This window comes from Homarus americanus, unplaced genomic scaffold (assembly GCF_018991925.1).
Source record: "Homarus americanus isolate GMGI-L3 unplaced genomic scaffold, GMGI_Hamer_2.0 scaffold32583, whole genome shotgun sequence".
Taxonomy (NCBI): Eukaryota; Metazoa; Arthropoda; class Malacostraca; order Decapoda; family Nephropidae; genus Homarus; species Homarus americanus.
In genome coordinates, this window is record NW_024713129.1 from 20,835,938 (window position 1) to 20,841,937 (window position 6,000).

Here is a 6,000-nt window from a genome sequence, read left to right on the forward strand (position 1 = left end):
ACTGGAGTTAACTAATACAGCATACCCTGACATTTCGCGGTCCTCGATTATTTGCGGATGACAACCTGGATGTACCCAAGAATGTCTGCGGGTAGTTTTAAAGTTGCTGGCATTTTCACGGCCGGGACAGGGGGCTATTTGTTCAAGAGACAGTAATTTTATGAGGAAAAAATTGCCATATGGCAACCCAATCAGCTCGACTCTAATAACAAAGCACGTAGTTGACTTGTGGGTAGGCTCACATTTTTTTCTACATTTCGATACATTTTGTTGTCTTGTTTCTGATTATTTGTGAGAGGATTTTCCAGTTATTATTTATTTGTACGCAGTTCATGTACGTGTGTGTGTGTGAGTACACACACACATATACATTCAGGTAAAATAAATAATTGTCCTAAGGGCAAACACATAAAGGGATTATACATTTCAGTGCACACGAGTAAAAATGTACCCCCCTCTTGGTTAGCAAATGATATTTGTGGATTTGGCTATTCGTGGCCATTTTGAGACCCAAACCCCTGCGAATTTTAAGGCCAAGCTGTATTAAAGAATCTTGGAGTCATGGTTTTGCCATACACTATTCATTTTCATATTAATAAGGAAATGAGTAAGGCAACTTTACATAAAACACTGACAGAAGTCTAGCATGACAAAATCTAGCATTGTTTAAGAAATGTATACAGTACTGTATACTGTAGTACTCTATATATACGTCCCTTACTTTGAAATTAATATGAATACTGTATACAAAATATAATTACAATACTGCAGTTGAATTACCTGTTAACCCGTTCACTTTTAATATTTTATTTGGCTGACGCCAGATGAATTTATTCAGCAGAAGGGGAACCCAGTACAAAAGTGGTTAATTGTTACCTAGTAGTGAAGAGTTGTGCTGCAATGCTGACCTCCAGCACAGTAATGTAATTATTCTAGACTAAAACTTTTATTTTGGTCACTAATATATAATGCTGCATTAAATGTTGTACATACACTCCTTGGGGTGTTGAGGCTCTTGGGGATCCTTGGAACCCATGGCTAACAAAAACAGGGCAAGTTTTAACCCAAGTAGACCATCCAAATGCTGATACCATTTTGATGCCAGATTGCTTTGCCTTGAGGGTGTCTTTGTGTAATGCACATTCAATGTACCGGTAATGTAACAATTCTACAGTTATACCCCCTGTATTGTATAAAATAATCATACAGGTACAATATAATACCTGTAGCAGTAAATCAACTACTAAAATACCCCATTTCCTATATAGGGGTATCTTAATTTCAATTGTCCATAATAACTAATACAGGGTAATATTGTTTTTACTAACCCTGGATCAGGCCATAGCAGCTGCCAGTGAAGCTGCTGCCACTGCTGTCAGCATCCATAAATACCAAGGGCTAAGGTGCCTGGTACAAACTAATAGAAACAAATTACACCTCAATGGGCTACATAGCCACACATCTACCACAAAACCTAAGCTGACTGATGTAAATATGGAACAGCAGATAGAATACCATGTGGTTTGTGAGCTAACTGATTAGCTTCTGAGACCAAGTAATATTCTGTGACGATAAAACATTCGGCTCAGACCAACCCAGATACTGTACAGTATAGGAAAGTTTGACACACACCAAAAACAAGATAACCAACCCCTTTTCCCTCTTAACTCTCTCTGTTAGCATGTTTATCCATAAGTCAATAAGAACCAAATAAAGCCATCAGTAGGATATGAATCCTTTACTTTGTATTTAATATTATTATTTTGGTTTTAGATATGCACTGGGGTATGTAATAGGTACTGTAGCAGGAGGAGTGGACGGGCTACTGCTGGCCAATATGAGTGGAAGCATTCCAATAGTGTCGGGGAGCTGGCGGATTTAGGGCTGGGCCAGTTCACCAAGGGGTACAACTTACTGTGCAGGTATATAGAAGTTTTGGAGGTCCTACTACCTTTGGTGATGGCACCACTATTTACCTGAACCAACAGCATTTTACCTAGTGCAAGGCAATACAGTAGTCCAATCCACACTTGTCGGTCGTCAAATGATTTCAGGAACACCCTCAAATTACCCTCGTACCAAATCCTCGAAAATCCCCCAACCTTAACCCCTCAGAGCATGTCTGGGCAGCGCTGACCAAGGCAATGGCCAACAACCAAGTCCACCGTTGCCAAGATGTGGTCATAGCTGATGCTCTAACCTGAGAACAACTTCAAAGCTAGGCTGGGCGAGACTTAACAGCTGAGCTGGTGGACTTGAGAGTGTGATTGACGAGTTAAATAAAATCTACACAAGAATAGTCACTTCCTTTCCAAGAAATAAATTCCTATCTACCTAAGAAGCAAATGGTTCTGGATTTATATGATTTTTTTATATTAGTTATAATACAGTACAGTATTACAACATTGGAACATATGGTAAGTCTTAAATGCACTGCCTGGTAACTTCTTATGCACAACATTCTTATTTACGTTTCCTGTCATGTCACTAAAACCACCATGAAACATCTTGTCATTTAATTCCATAATGTATCAATATACCTGTAATACAATATTTGTTGTTTTAAATATGAGTGAAAGTCAAAATGAGATTACAGTAATTATGCTTATACTGTACAGTACAAGAGTGCTTTGATTTACGAAAGGGATATGGTATGTTCCTGACAGACCCTTTGTACAGTACAGGGTATATAGATTATTCATAAACTGAAGTAATTTTTCCATTGACTACCGGTACCATTATATACCTGTACCTTCCTATAGGGAAAAAAAAAACCCTCCCCCAAATGTAAAAATAGAGATTTTTGAGCATTTTTGTGTGGAAAACAACAAAGTACTGTACTGTACTTCTAAGCAAATGTATTTATAATAATAACATTAATGAAGATTATTAGGTGTATTTCCTTCATTATCAAATTCCTCCTCCTGTTGTGTGGGGCCTGTGCTGTGGCCATTGCCATGTTCTTGTTGGTATTTATGTGACAGAGGCCTAGATTCATCAATTTCTTCCTCCATATCAACATAATTGAAGTAGTAATCAGTTCTAAATTTCTGTAATCTTGTAATTCAGTAATCTTGGATACTTAATGAAGTCAATATTGTATATGTTACTTCTTTAACAAAGAAATTAAAATATATTGAAATGGTATATACAAAATGTATTTTTTATTTTGCCTCTACTAGTTAAGGTTATTCGGGGAAATATAAATTTGTACACAAGTCATATACTGTACTGTATACCCCAAGTACTGCAGTATGGATCATTCAAATACTGTACATTAATAGTTTGTCTCATAAAAATTATAATTTATGAACCACAGTCTTATAAACAAGTGATGTCATCAGCCCTTACCAATCACAACAAAAGCCAGACAATCAGTGAAGTACTGTAAGTAAAAATCCATGAACAGAAAAATTTTAATTTTAATTCAAGCTCTATCACCATAAATTAACCAACTCAGTAAATATTCGTCCATTGGCTGTGACCAGGTTTTGGTATGAGAATAGTTTTGTGTGTGTGTGTGTTTTACTCAAATCTGACCTTCATTTCTTGTGCAAATTAGCATTTTGCAAAAAATTAACATTTCATTTTTCACAAAGTCCTAATTTACAAAAATGGAAGTCAGATTTGAGTAAAACACAAAAAACTATTCCCAAACCAAAGAAACCAACCTACCTTACCTAACCTATAAGGAGTAGGAGGAAGGAGACAGCCAATGGACGAATATTAACCACCTAACCTAACCTAGTTTTGGTTTACTTCATATAAATCATCTGGTGTTGGTATGGTTTAACACAGACTGGGAAACTCAAAAGAAAACAGAACTTTTTCACTCTATATTACTGACAGCAAAGCATCCAGTCCCAAAGAAGAGTTAACACAAGAGTCTCAAAAGTTTACATTCATTCTCTTTTTTTTTCAGTTGCTTTTTACTTTTACTGCAGTTGTGACCACCAAACAAACACACACACACATACATACATATACACACACACACATACACTCCCTCCCCCCACCTTTCCTCCCCTTGCTATGAATTCCCCATCATGTTATTTCATTACCATAAATAATGTTTATGTCAAAAGTTAACTAAATCACTCTAGATTTAAAATTTTGTTAGTATTTTAAGTAAACTAACAAAATAAACAAATAAAGAAGTACTATAACCATGCACTCTAAGGTGTCTACTGGTGTGACCAACATTGTATTAGGCTACATTATCATATACTTTATACAGCCTTAATGGTTACTAGTACTGACAAGGAATTTAATCAGCCTTTTAATGAGTATTAATATGTACTTAAATACCTAGAAACATTTAAAAAGGGACAAAAGGGGGTTTCAAAACAAGGTCATAACGGGGCTTGACCTCAGTCCCTAGTACTTGGGTAATATAGCTTGACCTGACACGCGGTTACCTGGCCACTATTACGTCATTCATTCATCCCAGTCAGCTGTTTCTTGTTTACACTCCTTCACTAACTTCAAAATGAGTAAAGGATATAGTGGCCCAGTAAAAGCTTTCACAATACAAACCATTCACGACAACTCACGTAATTAAGTGTTAGTGTAATCCATCTTAGAGTTGATGATCTCAGGGGTCTCTGTAGCACTCCTGGCGGCACACACACCCTATAAAAGTGGACAATTAACCAAATGTCTCGTTACTCTCAGCCTCAACTGGCACAAACGGTGGCTTGTTTTGGCTGGTCAACTTCTTCCGCGATCACATACATTGACTCATATAAGGAAATATAATATTATCGTGATTTTTTTATTATAAATATTATTACAATATTATTTGTTGTATATATATGTAGATATAAGCTATAGAAAGTTATAAAAATTGATAATTAAATTATTTCATATGGCACTACTTTACAGAGCGAGTGTAAGACCTTAAGGTGAAAGGCAGTAACAGGGTATTGTGGGTGATAGCGGGAAGTTTAATTTACTAATTTAATAGCAAAATGTGTATAAAATATTGTGTAGATATGAATTATTTGTACAAATATTCATTAGATTGTAAAAACTAAAATTAATAAAAGTAAAATCAACTCAAGGTTTGAGATAATAAATAATCTTATATACAGACGACGGTCATTGGCAGGGATGTCATGGAGGTCTGACGGATTCAACTGCGATACCAAAAAAAAAATACATGTGTATTTTATAATATAAAACTAATATAAACATGCATTTAACAGTAACAATGGTCGTGTAATAAAGTAAATGCTAGTTATGAAGAATAAGGAGATAAAAAGAGGATTTGTCTTTATCATAAATAAACAGCAAGAATTAATGGCTCGATCTGGCCTTAAATTTATATAAAAGAAAATTTATGACTCAATTAAATTTATGAACACCTATAGTCATTTAATACTAACACAGAATGGTACAGAAGACACAGAGAGCCATGTTCTGCAGGTTGTCTAAAGGTAGTTGAACCGGTGGGACAGAAGGTAAGGCGAGGGTCTAGTTCCCTTTTGGTGTTATTCTACTGTGTAGGGAGGTAAGTCAAGGTACACTGTCACCTCTCTCTCTCACTCACTCACTCACTTACTCACGTGTTATATTCTCACTCAATGTTGCATATATTTATAAGTTTTTAATGTTTATCAAGTCAACTTATTACGTAATAGCCAATATTATTCAAAGAGCGCATACAAGTAGATAATATACAATTACTTTATTTTAAATTATAATTGAAATGACAATTTTTAATATTAATTTATTAAAAAATACTTGAACAATAATTAAGTTAAATATCATTAATATGCAGCTTTTTAAAGGACTTTACTTTAAATATTGGGATATTGTTTCGTATATGTACTTTAATATTTAATTATTAATTGTCAAAACATTAAACATAAACATTTATAATTTTTGTAAGAAAAGTAGATACCGTAATTGTATTTCTAAGTTATATATTTTGTAAATTTACCAGGAAATACATGTGTAAGGGGATAAATTATACATGTTGTCCAGAGAAAAACTACT

The 6,000-nt window shown here is 34.8% G+C and overlaps 1 protein-coding gene across 1 annotated transcript in view; it reads right to left on the reverse strand.

The window, feature by feature from the left end:
• Nucleotides 1-4,716, reverse strand: part of LOC121869153 — a 68,358-nt gene extending 63,642 nt beyond the window's left edge. Inside the window, exon 1 of the mRNA XM_042370344.1 lies at nt 4,554-4,716. The gene's annotated coding sequence lies outside the window, so the exon portion shown is untranslated. The remainder of the gene's footprint in view (nt 1-4,553) is intronic.
• Between the last annotated feature and the right edge of the window lie 1,284 nt (nt 4,717-6,000).